This window comes from Dermacentor variabilis, chromosome 1, assembly GCF_050947875.1.
Source record: "Dermacentor variabilis isolate Ectoservices chromosome 1, ASM5094787v1, whole genome shotgun sequence".
NCBI lineage: Eukaryota > Metazoa > Arthropoda > Arachnida > Ixodida > Ixodidae > Dermacentor > Dermacentor variabilis.
Genome location: NC_134568.1, coordinates 58,442,128 through 58,461,215, shown reverse-complemented (window position 1 = coordinate 58,461,215; position 19,088 = coordinate 58,442,128). Strand labels below are relative to the sequence as shown.

Below are 19,088 nucleotides of genomic sequence, written 5' to 3'. Positions count from 1 at the left end.
ATTAAACACTTCTTTGTATGCCGGCTGACAGTTAAAGGAGACAAATACTAACGGGCTCGTCCGGGATTTGAACCCGGGACCTCTCGCACCCGAAGCGAGAATCATACCCCTAGACCAACGAGCCTATTCTTTTTCTTTATTGCCAGTCCTCGACATATCACAACTCAAATTCCTAAATGATATAAACAAAGACCAAAGAAGCAAAAAGGAATGAATACACAAACGTAACAAAGAACAGTAATATTTACATTCGTTGCCGTCCGCTACTGTGGCACGACGTTGTCGGATTAAAATTCCTTTACTGCTGTCAGGGGTTCAACCCGCGACAGCCACTCAGGAACAGGCTGTTGCAACTTCTGCACTTCGACATACCGTTGCATGCATTCACAAAAGTATAGATGCGCCGGTCGGGCATCCGGGTCACAATTGTAACCCGCCATTCTTGCGCGCAATAAACAGTGGAGGCCCGTAAGCATGATCAGGTCGTACGGGAAACCTTCGTCGTCATATACTGGCAGAAACCTGATTCCGTGGAGATCTATAGGTAGCTCCTTTTTTAGAGTCCTTTGTAACACGTCCCAGAAAAAGACCCCTTCACAACAGTGGATGAAGACATGATCTATGCTTTGTTTTTTTTACATATAAGGCAGTGGGTTCCCCATGGCATGTAGAACCCACGTTGTTCAAGAAAGATTTTAACAGGTAGAGTACCGGAGTGTAATTTAAAGAAAAAAGATTTAGTGGCTGGTTGAACTGGCATCTTCTTCACCCTTTTCAATACATCTAGGCCTGGGCCTCCACTGTACGGGACTCTGTACATGGGTACCAGCAAAACACTGTCACTTAAATCACGATATAACTTTTTCCGTTTTACACTCCACAAATATGCACTAGAAAAACGAACACGCACGAAGGAAACACTCTGAATTATTTCCCTAAAGAAACCACGAACTGGTCCTGGCATTGTTTCGGTGCCTACAACGAATTCGGGAAGTGATCTTGACAACCTCATTTGTATAACGGTGCGTAGAAATGGGTCATTTGTGTCTCGAAAAAAGAACCTGTTTACTAGTTGACGCAAGAAGAGGTGCGCGAACCCCAGACCACCATCCTTCACGCGCCGGAAGAGATTATCTCGGCTACATCGCTCCCAGCTCGATGCCCACACGAAAACAGCGAACACGCGGTGCAGTTTCTGCACATTAATCCGAGAGCACTGTAGGACCTGCATTACGTACCAGATCTTTGTTACGAGAAACATGATGCACGCTGTTGCTCTCGCGAACATTGACAGGTGGCCGGCGTTCCATCGGTCGGCTTTTTCTTTTATTTCTTTTGTCCGCTCCTTCCAGTACTCGCTACTGTCCTTGTAGGCATCAAGGGGTGCGCCAAGGTACTTAACTGGCGTCGTGACCCAGGTGACGTTCGGAAAGTGGTCTGGTGTGGACGCCCATCCCCCGTGCCAAAACCCCAAACATTTCTGCCAGTTCACGAAGCTATTAGTGGCATTACCAAACTGTCTGACGATACTCACAGCGTTCAATACACTTTGCGTATCTTTACAACATACAGCCACATCGTCAGCATATGCCAATAACTTAACCTCTGCTGCTTGCAGGCAAAATCCCTTAATGTATTTATTTTCAATGATGGCCTGACATAGCGTTTCTATGTAAACACAAAACAGGAGTGGGCTGAGTGGACAACCCTGGCGAACGGAGCGCTTCACGTTAATGGGGGCCCCCAGCATTTGATTAATTATAAGTCTCGTATAGCAACTCCGGTACGCCATGGTCACCCCCTCACTGATTATGTGGCCAAAATTAACATGTTCATGGATGGTGAGCAATATCTCGTGAGAAACGCAATCAAACGCTTTCTCCAAATCAAGCTGGAGGATCGCAACTGCATCACACATGGCATCACAACACTCCAGCACACACTTCAACTTATGAATGTTAGTGAAGATGGTTCTTCCGCGAATGCCACACGTCTGGTGTGGGCTTACTACTTCCTTAATGACTGACTGCATACACCGTGCCAGCACCTTCATCAGTATTTTGTAGTCGCAGTTAGTAAGCGCTATGGGTCTATAGGAGGAAAGTTACTTGAGCTTCTCGGTGTCTTCTGTTTTAGGTATTAGTACTATATGGGACTGGCCGAAGGATGGTGGAAATATTTTCATTTCGTATGCTTCATTGAAAACTGCGGTCAAGATAGGAGGTAGGTGGCTTTTGAACGATTTGTACCAAGCTGCGCCAAGACCGGCTGGACCTGGTGACTTGCCAGGGTTCAGGTCTTCGATGGCCTTTATCACTTCCTGTTCAGTTATCCGTCCTTCCAACGTTTCTTTAACGTCACTCGACAGCTGTGGCATTCGCTGCAAAAATAAGTGCTTGAAACTTTGCATGTTGACGGGCCCGAATGCGAAAAGCTTTTGGAAATGTTCAAAGAAGGCACGCCCTATATTCTTCATATCAGTTACTATCATCCCGTTATATTCGATGGCCTCAATCTATTTGCGTCTGCAGTGCTTTTTTTCTAATCCCAGTGCTCTTTTCGAAGGCATTTCCCCGCATGCTAGTCTTTCTGCTCTCGCACGCACGAGCGCGCCTTGATAACGCTTTTCATCGAAAACCTCGAGCTTTTTCTTAATAGCACGCATATCTTCATGATAAGCGCCGGGTCGAATGCATTCGAGCGTCACAAATTTTTCCAGTAATGTTTTTAAATCCCTTTCCCTTGCCTTCTCTTCATATCGTAGTATGCTACTTCTTTCAATTGCCTTGATTTTAATAGTTTGTTTCAACAGCTCCCATTCCTCGCCCAACTTGATAGAACTGTCTTTTCCAAAAGAATTCAGAGTATTCACTACCGTTTCGTTAAAAGTATCATCCCGTAGAAGCTCAGCATTCATTTTTCACAGTTCCCAGACGAATTCTTTTCGTTCTTTTTTGCGGCCCACCCTGCATTTTACCAGGCAGTGGTCAGAAAAGGATACGGCAGTAACTGCATAGCACTGGCATTTTTCTACTGATTGATATGATAGATAGATACGGTCTAATCGTGCATGACTTATTCCCTGGAAGTGGGTGTACCTCACTTCTCGGTCAGCCCCGAAACACTGAGCGATATCCTCTAATTGAAACTCGTGTATGATCTGCGCCATGATATCGCTGCTTTTGTCGTAAATTACGCGTCGCGTAGACATATCCTCGATGTTCAATACACAATTGAAGTCTCCAACACAAGCTATCGTTTTGTGCACAGAGAAGTGGTGCTTCAAGTTCAAAAAGAAATTTACCCTTTCTTCCACTGTATTATTCGCATAAATGCACAGCACGCGCCATTGGACATCGCAATAGCTGAAATCACAAACGACAAGTCGACCGGAAGAGCACGAGAAGTAACCGTCTATAACCAGGCCTGGAAGCTTCCTCACGAACAAGACACACCCCGCCGAAGTCCCTAAGGCGTGGCTCACTACCGTGTAGTAGTTGTACGTGAACCTTTGCACCATGCTCCCGGTCTCCTCCTCGCCGTCTACCTTGGTTTCTTGCACTGCTAAAACGTCGAGGTCGTGGTCCACTAGCAGTCTATACACCTGACTCTGTTTCCTTTTGGCGGCCAGACCTCGAACCTTTAGCGTGCCGAAGCTAAGCGACGGGTTGGTAGCCATTACTGATTTAAACAGGAGGGGAGAAGGCCCGGAGCATGGTGCTCACCTTACCGTCTAGCTGACCGCTAGACGCCTCCGTGGCCATCCGATGGCCGTCGTCCGAGTTCGTCGTTGGTCGGCTTCGGGGTGAGCCTACGGTCAGCCTCCAGGTTAGGCTTAGGCTTGAGGGTGGAGCGCCTGCCGGGTAGCGTCTTAGCGGGCGGCGCCTCGGAGTCACCGCTGGCCTTTCCGTCGACTTTCTCCTCCTGCTGCAGGGACCTCTTCACCGGTGCCGAGACGCTTTCGACGCGGGCGCTAGCAGGGGTCGCGTTGTCGTTTTCCGCTGCCTCCGTAGTATAAGCAGCCGGCTGGCGGCTCTCATTTTCCTTCTGGGCCACCCTGACGCTGATTAGTGCGGTTTCTGGCTCGTCGGGAGGAGGGACATTATTCGGTCCTCCTTTAGTCGGCGTCGTCGTCCCGCTCGCTTCTGCCACCGCATTGCCGCTTCCAGCTCCCTTGGCCGCTTCCTCGGCCTCGGTCACGTCCATCATGTGGTCTGATGTCAACGGCTCGCTCTCCGCCGACCCCGCGGCTACTGCGTATGAACGTACACAGTCCGTGTCGTTGTGTCCGAAAAGCCTGCACCGGGAGCAACGGGGAACCTTACATTCTCGACGAACGTGACCAGAGCCCCGGCAGCGCAGGCACTGCATGGGGCGACCCGGGGCTACGACCAGCGCAAGCTCGCCGGCGACGCGGATCTGGTGGGGCAGGTCGTCGACTTTCAGTCCAGCCTTCAGCTGCAGCAGGACAGCTCGGGTCGTCGAGCCCTTGTCGGAAACGCCATCCACTCGCCAGCGCTCCCGGGTTACTTCCGTGACTTTGCCAAAGGAAGCCAGTGCAGTCTTTACATCTTCATCATCCACACCATGAAGAAGCCAGTGAAGACGAAGCTTCACCTGCTGTTCTTTAGCGTCGATGACCAGGCAGCGACGCCCCTTGACCTGAAGCTCCTTCAGTGCAGCCAGCTTTTGGGCCGCCTCGGCTGTCTTCATCGTCACCGCCCATACGTGGTTGATTTGGTACGCTCCAAGGGCGACGACGCCAGAGAGCATACCAACAGATTGAAGCGCGTCCCGAAAATCCTCTACGCGAAACGGGCGAACACGAGTATCGCCGTGCAAAAAAACTGTGTTTAACACGATGCGTCCTGTAGGTAGCCGAGGCAAAATAATCTGGAAATCCTTATCTTCCTCCGTCGAAAGCCTGTTGCCGCGGCTAACAGCCGCATATGCCGCTTCATTGGAGCCCATGATTCCGCGATCCGTTTAGCTCGGGAGTCGGAAGCAGAATGAAGACCAACGAGCCGGCGCTTTTTCCCATTTGCGGCACGTTTACAGTATCGTAACATCTTGGCTCTCGGCAAAAACGAAGACGTCGGCATCTTTGATCACCTTCGTGCTGAGAAGAGAATAGGAACGTACTGTAAAAAAGAATGGATAATGTTCTCCGGGTTTATTAAACATTTCTTTATATGCCGGCTGACAGTAAAAAGAGACAAATACTAACGGGCTCGTCCAGGATTTGAAGCCGGGACCTCTCGCACCCTAAGCGAGAATCATACCCCTAGACCAACGAGCCGACGTCTTTTCCCGTGGGCGGCACGTTTACAGTATCGTAACATCTTGGCTCTCTGCAAAAACGAAGACATCGGCATCTTTGATCACCTTCGTGCTGAGAAGAGAATAGGAACGTACTGTAAAAAAGAATGGATAATGTTCTCCGGGTTGATTAAACATTTCTTTATATGCCAGCTGACAGTAAAAAGAGACAAATACTAAGGGGCTCGTCCGGGATTTGAACCCGGGACCTCTCGCACCCTAAGCGAGAATCATACCCCTAGACCAACGAGCCGACGTCTTTTCCCGTGGGCGGCACGTTTACAGTATCGTAACATCTTGGCTCTCTGCAAAAACGAAGACATCGGCATCTTTGATCACCTTCGTGCTGAGAAGAGAATAGGAACGTACTGTAAAAAAGAATGGATAATGTTCTCCGGGTTGATTAAACATTTCTTTATATGCCAGCTGACAGTAAAAAGAGACAAATACTAAGGGGCTCGTCCGGGATTTGAACCCGGGACCTCTCGCACCCGAAGCGAGAATCATACCCCTAGACCAACGAGCCGACGTCTTTTCCCGTGGGCGGCACGTTTACGGTATCGTAACATCTTGGCTCTCTGCAAAAAACGAAGACATCGGCATCTTTGATCACCTTCGTGCTGAGAAGAGAATAGGAACGTACTGTAAAAAAGAATGGATAATGTTCTCCGGGTTGATTAAACATTTCTTTATATGCCAGCTGACAGTAAAAAGAGACAAATACTAAGGGGCTCGTCCGGGATTTGAACCCGGGACCTCTCGCACCCTAAGCGAGAATCATACCCCTAGACCAACGAGCCGACGTCTTTTCCCGTGGGCGGCACGTTTACAGTATTGTAACATCTTGGCTCTCTGCAAAAACGAAGACATCGGCATCTTTGATCACCTTCGTGCTGAGAAGAGAATAGGAACGTACTGTAAAAAAGAATGGATAATGTTCTCCGGGTTGATTAAACATTTCTTTATATGCCAGCTGACAGTAAAAAGAGACAAATACTAAGGGGCTCGTCCGGGATTTGAACCCGGGACCTCTCGCACCCTAAGCGAGAATCATACCCCTAGACCAACGAGCCGACGTCTTTTCCCGTGGGCGGCACGTTTACAGTATCGTAACATCTTGGCTCTCTGCAAAAACGAAGACATCGGCATCTTTGATCACCTTCGTGCTGAGAAGAGAATAGGAACGTACTGTAAAAAAGAATGGATAATGTTCTCCGGGTTGATTAAACATTTCTTTATATGCCAGCTGACAGTAAAAAGAGACAAATACTAAGGGGCTCGTCCGGGATTTGAACCCGGGACCTCTCGCACCCGAAGCGAGAATCATACCCCTAGACCAACGAGCCGGCGCTTTTTCCCATTTGCGGCACGTTTACAGTATCGTAACATCTTGGCTCTCTGCAAAAACGAAGACATCGGCATCTTTGATCACCTTCGTGCTGAGAAGAGAATAGGAACGTACTGAAAAAAAATGGATAATGTTCTCCGGGTTTATTTAAACATTTCTTTATATGCCGGCTGACATTAAAAAGAGCAATAATAACGAGCTCGTCCGGGATTTGAACCCGGGACCTCTCGCACCCTACTCGAGAATCATACCCCTAGACCAGCAAGCCGACGCTTTTTCCTTTTTTCTTTATTCACAATATGACGTACATACATAAAAACACGTTGGCCTTCTTGGACCAACGTGACAAGCTAAAATTTCTTGAAATTCACCAATTCATCAAGAATACCCAACCAGTCAGGCGGATCTGCCTGTACACGATATATCTCACGTATGAAAATAATGCTCTCAACAAAATTTTCTCGTGCTGAGCGCACATTCACATCAGCGTGCGTTACCGCCATCCGTGTCTTCCAAAGACTATGGAGGCCCAGGAGCATTATCATGTCGTACGGGAAGCCCTTATGGCTGTCTACAGGCAGGAAACGTATACCCTGTGCTGTTATCGGCAGTTCCTTTTTAAGAGTTCTTTGCAAGACGTCCCAATAAAAAATCGCATCCCAGCACTCAATGAAGGCGTGCTCAATGGTCTCCGGCTTGTTACATAGCGCACAGTTTGTCGTCCATGGTACAAATATTCCTTTGTCAGCTATCCATGTTTTGACCGGAAGGGTAGATGTATGCAATTTAAAGAAGAACGACTTTACGCTTGCTCTCACTGGCATCCTTTTAACTCTTCTTAGAACATCTTGTCCTGGGCCTCCATAGTATTTCATTCGGTACAATGGCACTGACACCATAGCTTCAACTGAATCCTTGTAAAGTTTGTTTCTTGTTACTGTGCTCAGGTACTGAAGGGAAACCGAGCTTTTCGTATTCGGAGAGAGTCGACTACCTGCCGCAAGTAGCCTTTAAGCCGATATTTTACAGGCTGTGCACTAGACACAATAAATTCAGGCAAAACGCTTTTCAGACGGACCTGGATCATCGTACGCAAGAATGAATCACTTTGATCTCGTAAGAAGACAAAACGGGAAACAATCTGTCGTAAGAACAAATGCGACAATCCAAGACCACCATCTCGAACAGGACGAAACAAGTTGGTTCGGCTGACCCTTTCCCGAGTGGAACCCCAGATAAAAACAGCAAATTCTCTGTGTATTTTCTGTACATTCACACTGGTCATCGACAAAAATTGGAGGACATACCACACTTTGGCAATTAAAAATAAATTACAAACAGTTGCCTTTGCAAACATGGATAAATCACGACCTTTCCATCCTCCGGTTTTCTCTTTTACACGCGGCGTCTCATCCTCCCAGTATTGCGCGGTACTCTCGTAGTGCTCAAGTGGCACCCCCAAATATTTCGAAGGAGACACGGTCCATTGTAAATTTGCAAAGACAGACGGTGTGATGTCCCAGATTCCATGCCAAAAACCGATGCTCTTGTCGATATTGATCTCGCATCCGGTTTGCCTGCAATATCTTTTAGCATCGCTTATCGCCACTAGTAGACTTTGGCGATCTGTACAAAAGATTGCGACGTCATCAGCATATGCAAGCACTTTAACATGGGACGATTCAAGCTTACAACCATTGATTTTTTCATTACTTATTAGAGATAAACAGAAAGGCTCTAAATAAATTGCAAAGAGCAGCGGTGACAATGGACAACCTTGCCTCACTGACGATCTGAGTTTAATGTTCTCAGTTAGTGTCTTATTCAGCACGATGTTTACCATGCTGTCATTGTATATCATTTTTAAACCATAGAGTATAACTGTGCCTATGTTAACGTGTTCAAGGATACAAAAAAGAGCTTCATGCGACACACGATCAAATGCCTTTGCTAAGTCCAGCTGCAACATAGCGACCCGCCCGCCAAACCGGTCACAGTACTAAAGAATACTACGGGCTACATGCACATTTGTAGTGTCAGAGCGACCTTTTATGCCACATGTTTGGTGTGGTCCGACTAGAAATTTGATGACGGTCTGCAGTCGTTTTGCCAGCACTTTCGTATAAACTTTGTAGTCTGTGTTTGTGAGCGTTATCGGACGGTACGCACCAACAGATAGCAGCGTAGCATGGTCGTCAGTTTTAGGATTCAGCACCACGTGAGCAGCACGGAAAGAGAGCGTCATTTCTTTCGTTTCGTACGCCTCCGTGATGACTGCGTGTAAAATGGGCGCCAGTTCATCGGCATAAGCTTTGTAGAATGCGGCACCGAGACCGTCTGGCCCAGGTGTCTTTCCCAGCGTTAGTTCAGTTATGGCCTGTTTTATTTCGTTTTTATTTCGTCTACGTTAATGGGTTTCTCCAAAAGGGCTCGAGTATCACCATCTAACCGTGGCATTAAATCAAGGGTATCCTGTGCCAGCGGAATGCTCCCACTTCTTTTAACACCTATTAAGTTCTCATAGTGCTCGACAAATGCACGTTCAATTTCTTTAATGTCGCTGGTAATAGTGTTCTGATACGTAATTTCTCTGATTTCATTTTGTGTTGCGTATCTCCTTTCGTCACACAATGCGCGCTTATTAGGAGTTTCCCCCATCCAAATCTTCTCGGCTCGCGCCCTTATTACTGCTGATCGATACTTTTCGACGTCCATAGCCTCGAGCTCGCCCTTAACTTCACGGATGTCTTTACCGTATATCCCGGGATTTGAGGCTTCCATGCTGATCATAAAATCAAGCTGGCATTGCAATTTCTCGTTTTTTTTTCTTTCTTTATGACGGAGCAGTGTTCCCCTTTCGATAGCTATCAGTTTGACTTCGTTCTTGAATTGGTCCCATTCAGCCGCACGTGACACTGCGGCAATGCCGGCCATGCTTTCTATGTTTTCTTTACTTTTTCGTTAAATATCTCGTCACCCAGTAGTTTAACATTAAACTTCCATAACTGCCAATTGAATTGCGCTTTCTTTTTCTTGCCCCCAACTGTGACCATTACAAGACTATGATCACTAAAAGAGACATGCTTTACTTCATATTTGGTGCACATGCTCACAAAGTCAACCGTGGCGTACACTCTATCGAGCCGCGCACTGCTTCCACGCTGGAAGTGCGTGAACACGGGCCGATTCACATTTGAAAGCAGCCAGCCCATGTCCTCCAAATCATTCTCGTGGATTAGTGCATCTAGTACCTTTGCACTTTTGTCGCGGCAAAGTACAACTCTAGCTCTGTCCTCTGCCATCAGCACACAATTGAAATCACGAAGCATAACAATACGTTTCGAGCACTGCAGATAACACTCGATTTTTTCGAAGAAGGCTACGCGCTCATTCTCGCTATTCGGTGCATAAACACAGATCACTCTCCAAGGCTGACGAGAAAATAAAAAGTCTAGGATAAGCAATAGTCCTGCTTCCGAGACAACAATGCTCACATCTGAGATGTCCATGTTATTACGAATGAATATCGCACAACCACCAGATGTGCCCACAGCATGACAAATACAAACATTGTAGCGCGTTCGAAATGTTTCCACCATGCGGGCCGTCTGATCCTCACTTTCGACTTTAGTTTCTTGCACTGCGACTAGATCTAAGTCATTTTCCAAAAACAGGCGGCTCACTTGGTACTGCCTTCTCCGGGCCGCTAAGCCCCTGACATTCAGTGTTGCTACTCGCATTGGCTTTTCAGTTTCACCGTGCATATTACGTGAGGAGCAAATGGGTCGCACAGCGCTCACCTCTGTACATGACCGCACAGCATTCGTTTCATTGCAGTCGGCCATTCCTTGCAGTGTTATGTCTGGCACATCTGCACCTTCTTCGACGGACGGTTGCCGGCGCGACAATTCATTGCCGTTCGTACGCTTAAAAGTCTTACGCGACATGTTGTACAGGCACCCGTGAAGTGCAGACCCCAGCGCCTACTTCGGCGCCTTGTCCGCCTCGCGTTTATCCAGGGGAACGATGGGGTTCGGCCTGAATGGTGACCGTCGTACCGGTGCCGCTTTCGCAGGCGGCTCCTCGGCATTCAGGCCACCACCCGGGTCGTCGACTTTCACCGTCTCGATGTTCGCCCGCTTATTCGACGATGTAGTCACGTCGGTCTCCATTGCGCTCGGCGCGTTGGGATCCGTCGTTGCTGCTGAGCCTTCCTTATCTTCTTTCGACCGGTGCAGCGCGTCCTTTGACAGGTCAGGCTGCCTTTCTTGCGGTGGCTGCTGCTCGCTAGACAACGAAGTAACGGCCCGCTGCAAGGGGGCGGGGACCGTGGCCGGGGGCGTTGGTTGTGGTTCCAACTTCGCGCTTTCTACTGCCGCCGCTTCCTCAGCTTCTGCCTCGTCCATGAAGAGCTCAGAAGAGTCAGTACTCTTTACGGGCCCTGTGACGTTCGCGTATGTAGGCGCACACTGACTTTCGTCATGACCGAAACGTTTGCAGCGCGAGCATCGTGGCACCTGGCACTCTCTACGAACGTGGCCTTTTCCCTGGCAGCGCAAACAAAGCGGTGGCCTTCCAGGCACCACTAATAAAGCAGGCTCTCCGGCGACACGCAACTGGTGCGGGATATCACCACTTTTCACAGCAGGCTTCAACTTGAGATTCACCAGACGCGTAGTGGAGCCCTTGTCTGTCACGCCCTGAGCGCGCCAGCGCTCTCGTGAAACTTACGTAACTTCGCCGTACGGCGCTAATGCCTCGCGTACATCTTCATCGCTGACGTTATGGAGGACCCAGTGCATTTTAAGACGTAGGTCTTGGTTGTTGGGATCGACCACCAGGCATCGCCGGCCCTTGACAGTAATTGTTGCAGCTGTTAGCAGTTTGTTGACGGCTTCCGAGCTCTTCATTGTTACGGCCCACACGTGGTTCATTTGGAAAGCTCCCAAGGCGACAACCTCGGAGAGCACTTTCAAGCTGGCCAGGGCGTCACGGTAGTCCTCAACACTGTACGGCCGAGCACGGATATCGCCATGCAAAAAAACAGTATTAAAAACAATCCGACCTTTCGGCAGTTGGGGCATCATCACTTGGTAATCCTGGTTGTCTTCATCAACATTCCTGTTTCCGCGGCTACGATGGGCCGCTGATACCGCTCCTTCGGAGCACATGATAGCAGGTCCGTTCGCCTCGGCTCCCGGAAGTGGAATCTCCGACGTCTTTTCCCGTTTGCTGCACGTTTACAGTATCGTAACCTCTTGGCTCTCTGCAATAACGAAGACGTGGGCATCTTTGTTCACCTTCGTGCTGAGAAGAGAATGGGAACGTACTGAAAAAAAGAATGGATAATGTTCTTCGCTTTTATTTAAACATTTCTTTATATGGGCCGACTGACAGTAAAAAGAGCAATAATAACGGGCTCGTGCGGGATTTGAACCCGGGACCTCTCGTACCCGAAGCGAGAATCATACACCCAGACCGACGAGCCGGCGCCTTTTCCCATTTGCGGCACCTTTACAGTATTGTAACCTCATGGCTCTCTGCAATAACGAAGACGTGGGCATCTTTGATCACCTTCGTGCTGAGAAAAAATATGAACGCACTGAAAAAAGAATGGATAATGTTCTCCGGGTTTATTAAGCATTACTTTATAAGCCGACTGACAGTAAAAGGAGACAAATACTAACGGGTTCATCCGGGATTTTAACCCGGGAGGGAGCTCTGGCACCCTAAGCGAGAATCATACCCCTAGACCAACGAGCCTTTTTTTTTGTTTATTTCCTGTTTTGAGAACTGTACATATATGAATATACAAAGCCCGAATTCAACCTCTGAATTCAACATATGCAGTGATGTCAAAAAAAGGAACCGCTGCGCATTCAAATGTGCAGCTTAGTTAAAATTGCTTGATCGTCACTAGCTGATCAAGGATCGGTAGCCAGTGTGGTGGCTCTGTTTGGGTTTTTAAGACTTCGCATACATAAATAATACTGTCAATGAAATAGTCCCTGGCTGGTCTTGGATTCACCTCCTCATTTCTTGCAGCCATCCTAGTCTTCCACACGGTGTACATACAGAGGAGCATCACCATACCACATGGTACGCCCTCTAAGTCAGTCAACGGCAAGAACTTAATACCAAAAGTGGTTAACGATAAATCCTTCTTAATTGTTCGCTGGAGAATGTCCGACAGAAATACTGAATCCCAGCAGTCTAGGAATATGTGCTCTATTGTTTCAGGCTTTTGGCAAATGTTGCAGTTAACGCCCCAAGTAAGGAAGAATCCTTTCTCTTGGAGCCACGGCTTGACAGGGAGCGTACCAGTGTGCAAACAAAAGAAAAATGATTTAGTGGTCGCCTTCACAGGCATCTTTTTCACCCGGTTCCAATACGTCTTTCTCGCGTCCTAAGTTATACGGAGCTTGGTACACAGGCACTGGGCACATAACATCTAATAAGTCTTTATACAATCGTTTTCGTTTTGCAGTGTGCAAGTAATCTGCGGAAAAATATGCACTGAGGAGGCGATAAGCATTCACCACCTCTGACCAGAAGCCTTTAATCGCTTCCTTAGGAACAGCATGTGACGTGAAAATGTAATCGGGCAACGCATCACACAATCGCCATTGAATTACGGACCGCAAAAAATCTTCGCATTGGTCTCGTAAAAAACAAAATCTTGAAACTACCTGCTTTAGGAATAAATGACATAGGCCCAAGCCTCCTTTGCGCATGCGATGGAACAAATTTAAACGAGCTGTGCACTCCCATGACGATCCCCATATATAAAGAGCAAAAATTCGGTGCAACTTCTGCACGCATACTCTGGTCATACATAAAAATTGCAGTAGGTATGACACCCTTGCTACCAGAAACAAATTACTCACTGCTGCACGTCCGAACATAGACATGTTGTGACCACCCCACTTCACCGTCTGTGCTTTGACTCGTTCTATTTCATCTACCCAATGCGTTTTTGCATCGCGGTAGAGTTCCAATGGGACTCCTAGATATCGAGAGGGCTTCTGGATGAATTTGATGTTTTCCACGTAAGCAGGCGTACTTTCCCATTCTCCGTGCCAAAAACCGATGCTTTTCTGCCAGCTTATGGCACTACCAGTAAGATTACAAAACATTTTTGCATCTTTCACTGCCTGAGCAATGCTGTCTTGATCACCACAAAAAATTGCTATGTCATCAGCATATGACAGGATTTTAACTTCGTGCATATGCAGTCGGAATCCATTGACTTTCTCGTTGTGCAACACCATTAAACAGAATGGCTCTAGAAATATGGCGAAAAGCAAGGGCTAGGCCGGGCATCCCTGACGCACACTCGACCGAAGCGGTATATTATCACTCAGCTTGTTGTTAATTATGAGCCTTGGACTGCAGTCTGCGTATGCCAGTCGCACCCCTTCTTGAATAACTTTTCCGATGATGATGTGTTCGAGCACCCTAAGCGAGAATCATACCCCTAGACCAACGCGCTTTTTTTCTCTTTATTGACTGCTTAGACATTAGCACAAAAATCAAATTCATATACACAGTGCACCCACATCACATCAGGTGGGATGGTCGCTAAAATTTCTTGGGCACACCAGCTCATCAAGGATGCTACCCCAGTCTGGGGTTTCGCCTTGTGGACGATAACCTTCTCGTAATAAAGACATACTTTCAATGAAGTTCTCTCGCGCAGAGGACACATTCACGTCAGCATGATGTACAACCATTCTTGTCTTCCACAAACTGTGGAGGCCCAGCAACATGAACATGTCGAACGGTGGCCCGTCATCACTTTCAACTGGCAGGAATAGAATTCCATAGGGGTTTATAGGGAGATCTTTTTTTAAGAGTGCGCTGCAATATGTCCCAGTGACAAACAGCATCCCCACACTCAATGAAGGCATGTCCAATTGTTTCAGGCTTTTTGCTCAGCAGGCAATTGGTAGTCCAGGGCACGAATATTCCTTTCTGTACTAGCCATACTTTAACTGGGAGGGTGTTCGTGTGTAAGTGGAAAAAGAAAGTTTTCGCAGCAGGTCCTACAGGCATCCTTTTGACTCGTTTCAGCACATCTTTTCCTGGGCCTCCACAGTGAACACTCCTATATAGTGGGATAGGTAGCATGCTGTCAACTAAATCTGCGTACAGTTTCTTTCTTCTCACTGAGCACAAATACTCCAGCGAAAAACGTGCGCAGAGTATTCTAAAAGATGCAACGACTTCACGAAAGTAACCAGTCGCTCTTCTACTGATAACACTAGATGTGGACACAACAAATTCAGGCAGTTCTGTTGCCATTCTCGCCTCAATGACTGTACGGAGAAAGACATTTCTTTCATCTCGCAGGAAGAAGAACCACGATACGATCTGTCTAATGAACAAGTGTGAGAGCCCAAGGCCCCCATTTCGAACTATGTGAAAAAGATTTGTTCTGCTGGATCGCTCCCAAGTGGAGTTCCAGATAAAGATAGCAAACACTCGATGCATTTTTTGAACGTTTACACGTGACATGAACATTACTTGCAGTATGTACCAAACTTTGGCAATGAAAAAAAAACATTGCACGCTGAAGCACGTGCAAACACTGACAATCCCCGGCCCTGCCATCCTTTTATCTTTTCTTTCATTTATTCTATTTGTCCGGTCCACAACTGCCTCGGGTCCCGATAGTGCTCAAGGGGCACTCCTAGATACAGTGAAGGCACGGTAGTTCACTGCACACCGACGAATGTTGTGGGTGTCGCGTCCCAGCTTCCATGCAATATGCCAACACTTTGTTCAAAGTTTATCTGGGCACCAGTGTACCTACAAAAGGATCTTGCAAGGTGGACAGCGTCGACCACGCTTTCCCTGTCTTCACAAAAGACGGCGACGTGATTTGCATAAGCTAGCATTTTAACTTCTGCGGCGTGCAGCCTAAAACCACGAATGTTTGCATCCCGTATGACTGCCATACAAAAGGTTTCAAGATACAGGGCAAAAAGCGAAGGAGACAAGGGACAGCCTTGCCGTACAGACGAGCGGACTGGCACCTGCGAACGAAGACACTTATTAACTGTAAGCTGCGTGTAACAGTATTCATAAGCCATTTTAACGCCATCTACAATGATGGTCCCAACATTACAGTACTGCAGCATAGCGAAAAGCACCTCATGTGACACCCGGTCGAACACCTTCGCAAGGTCTAGCTGCAACATGGCCACTCGACCCCCAATGACATCACAACATTCGAGTACATTCCTTGCAATGTGGGTGTTCGTGAAAATTGTGCGGCCTTTAATGCCACACGTCTAGTGCGGCCCTACAAGCTGCTGAATCACGCTTTGAAATCGTCGAGCCAATACTTTCATAAATATTTTGTAATCTGTGTTGGTCAGACTTATTAAATTATTAAATTACAGGGTTTTACGTGCCAAAACCAATTTCTGATTATGAGGCACGCCGTAGTGGGGGACTCCGGAAATTTTGACCACCTGGGGTTCTTTAACGTGCGCCTAAATCTAAGTACACGGGTGTTTTCGCATTTCGCCCCCATCGAAACGCAGCCGCCGTAGCCGGGATTCGATCCCGCGACCTCGTGCTCAGCAGCCTAACACCATAGCCACTGAGCAACCACGGCGGGTCAGACTTACAGTCTGTATAAACCTACTGAAAGGAGCATTTCCCGGTCTTCGGTTTTTGGAATTAATACGATGTGTGAAGTGCGGAATGTGGGTGGTAAAACTGTACTCCGGGATTTGAACCCGGAGTACAGTTTTAACTAAGCTCCACATTTGAATGCGCAGCGGTTCCTTTTTTTGACATCACTGCATATGTTGAATTCAGAGGTTGAATTCGGGCTTTATATATTCATATATGTACAGTTCTCAAAACAGGAAATAAACAAAAACAAAGGCTCGTTGGTCTAGGGGTATGATTCTCGCTTAGGGTGCCAGAGCTCCCGGGTTAAAATCCCGGATGAACCCGTTAGTATTTGTCTCTTTTTACTGTCAGTCGGCTTATAAAGAAATGCTTAATAGACCCGGAGAACATTATCCATTCTTTTTTCAGTGCGTTCATATTTTTTCTCAGCACGAAGGTGATCAAATATGCCCACGTCTTCGTTATTGCAGAGAGCCATGAGGTTACAATACTGTAAAGGTGCCGCAAATGGGAAAAGGCGCCGGCTCGTTGGTCTGGGGGTATGATTCTCGCTTCGGGTGCGAGAGGTCCCGGGTTCAAATCCCGCACGAGCCCGTTATTATTGCTCTTTTTACTGTCAGTCGGCCCATATAAAGAAATGTTTAATGAACCCGGAGAACATTATCCATTCTTTTTTTCAGTACTTTCCTATTCTCTTCTCAGCACGAAAGTGATCAAAGATGCCCACGTCTTCGTTATTGCAGAGAGCCGAGACGTTACGATACTGGAAACGTGCCGCAAATGGGAAAAGGCGCCGGCTGGTTGGTCTATTCTGCTTCCGGCAGCCGAGCTGTACGGACGTGTGGATTATGGGCTCCGAAGGAGCGGCTTTTGCGGCCACCGGCCGCGGTAACAGGCTTATCGACGATAACGAGGAAGCGAGCTACCAAATTATTTTGCCACCACTGCCCAAGGGATCTGTCGTGAAAAACACCGTGTTTTTGCATGGCGACGTGCGAGTGAGGCCCTATAGGGTCGAAGACTTTCGGGATGCGCTCGCCCCGACTGGATTGCTGCCGGAAGTCGTGGCCCTAGGAGCCTACCAGATCAACCACGTATGGGCAGTCACCTTCTCCAGTGGCGAGGCAACGAAAAGGATGCTGGCGTTGAAAGAGCTCGACCCTCAAGACCAACAGGTACGCCTCCGCCTTCATTGGCTGCTGTATTGGGTGGCTGACGAAGATATAAAGGCAGCGCTGGCGGCCTTTGGCAAGGTCGTCGAAGTGACGAGAGAATGATGGCGGGTCAGAGGAGTAGGCGACAAAGACTCAAAATCTCGGACCGTTCTGCTGAAGTTGAAGAGCGGGATGAAAGTCGATGACCTCCCGCACCAAAGCCGAGTTGCCGGTGAACTGGCACTTGTCATAGCGCCTGAACGGCCGATGCAGTGCCTAGGATGCAAGGTTGTCGGACACGTCCATCGCGAGTGCAAGGTGCCGCGTTGCGCTCGATGTCGTAGCTTTGGGCACTCCGAAGATCAGTGCGTGCGTACGTACGCTGCAGCTGTGGGGCCACCAGCGAACTAGGTCGTCGCGCAGATCACGATGGATGCTGCTGAAGCCGAGGACGCCGCCAAGGGGGCTGGTGACAAGGACAGCGCCAACAATGCGGAAGGGACATCGGAGGCAACGAAAGGTGTGTTTGTTACCCCCGAAAAAAAAAGATGGGGCCACGATGGGTCCTACAGAAGAGCATCAGGAAGGCAAGGAAAACTGCGTTGTAGTTAATGAAGCCGTAGGCGAGGCCAAAGGTGGGGGTCAGCCCCCAAGCATCGACCCTATGGATACGAGCGGTAACGCTTCCTTTAAGAGGCCGCTAGATGCTACCGACGGGAAAATAGGTGCAAAGAACCACGCCGACGGGCCGCCTGCAAATACATCTTTGGTGGGAAGGAGCAGCTTCAAGCCCTCTCCAAACATTCATCGGGATAGGAAGGCCGGCGACAAGCCACAGCCGTCTGCGGACCACACCAGACCACCGGACGGTCCCAGAGGCGTCTAGCCAGCTGTTGTGGTGAGCACCGTGCTCCGGGCCTCTCTTACTTCCCGTATTAGCAATGGCAACCAACCCTACGCTTAGCTTAGGCACTCTAAACGTGAGAGGTCTGGGCGCCAAGCGTAAACAAAGCCAATTGTACCGGACGATGGTGGACCAAGACCTCGATGTTCTGGCCGTGCAGGAGACAAAGGTCGAAGGAAAGGAGGAGACCCGGGGCATGGTGCTAAGGTTCACGTCATTGTATTACGCGGTAGTGAGCCATACTAAAGGAACGTCAGCGGGCGTTACTTTATTTATTAGGAAACTGCCTGGGGCGATCTATTGAAAATTATTATTCGTGCCCTTCAGGCAGATTAGTGTATGCTGACTTTACTGTTGGTGATGATTCCTGGCGTGTTTTGTGTGTATATGCACACAATGTTTGTGAAGAGCGCACTATCTTTTTTGAAACCTTAAAGACGCACATTTGCCTGAATAGAAAAATGATTATTATGGGGGATTTTAATTGTGTACTAACAGATCGAGATAGAACAGGCCGGAGAAAAAATGACAAAAGCTGTCATGTCCTTACCGAATTATTAGCTGAGTGCGACTTAGATGACATGGCAGACAACCTGGTTGGAACACACGCGGTTCAATATATGCACTTTCAGGGCAATAGTCACGCTCGCCTAGACAGGATGTACAGTCGTGAGCACGCTTAGCGTAAACACGGGAGCGCGTGCCGCAAGGTGCT

At 48.2% G+C, this 19,088-nt stretch overlaps 7 non-coding genes across 7 annotated transcripts; 1 reads left to right on the top strand and 6 right to left on the bottom strand.

Moving 5' to 3' along the window:
* Positions 1–52: 52 nt before the first annotated feature.
* On the bottom strand, positions 53–124 carry TRNAP-CGG (transfer RNA proline (anticodon CGG)). Its single transcript has one exon. It is a non-coding gene; the product is annotated as a tRNA-Pro (tRNA).
* A 5,376-nt stretch (positions 125–5,500) lies between these two features.
* TRNAP-AGG (transfer RNA proline (anticodon AGG)) lies at positions 5,501–5,572 on the bottom strand. Its single transcript has one exon. It is a non-coding gene; the product is annotated as a tRNA-Pro (tRNA).
* A 201-nt stretch (positions 5,573–5,773) lies between these two features.
* Positions 5,774–5,845, bottom strand: TRNAP-CGG (transfer RNA proline (anticodon CGG)). The gene has a single exon. It is a non-coding gene; the product is annotated as a tRNA-Pro (tRNA).
* Positions 5,846–6,047: 202 nt separating this feature from the next.
* Positions 6,048–6,119, bottom strand: TRNAP-AGG (transfer RNA proline (anticodon AGG)). Its single transcript has one exon. It is a non-coding gene; the product is annotated as a tRNA-Pro (tRNA).
* Positions 6,120–6,320: 201 nt separating this feature from the next.
* TRNAP-AGG (transfer RNA proline (anticodon AGG)) lies at positions 6,321–6,392 on the bottom strand. The gene has a single exon. It is a non-coding gene; the product is annotated as a tRNA-Pro (tRNA).
* A 201-nt stretch (positions 6,393–6,593) lies between these two features.
* TRNAP-CGG (transfer RNA proline (anticodon CGG)) lies at positions 6,594–6,665 on the bottom strand. The gene has a single exon. It is a non-coding gene; the product is annotated as a tRNA-Pro (tRNA).
* A 10,172-nt stretch (positions 6,666–16,837) lies between these two features.
* TRNAP-CGG (transfer RNA proline (anticodon CGG)) lies at positions 16,838–16,909 on the top strand. Its single transcript has one exon. It is a non-coding gene; the product is annotated as a tRNA-Pro (tRNA).
* The last annotated feature ends 2,179 nt before the right edge of the window (positions 16,910–19,088 follow it).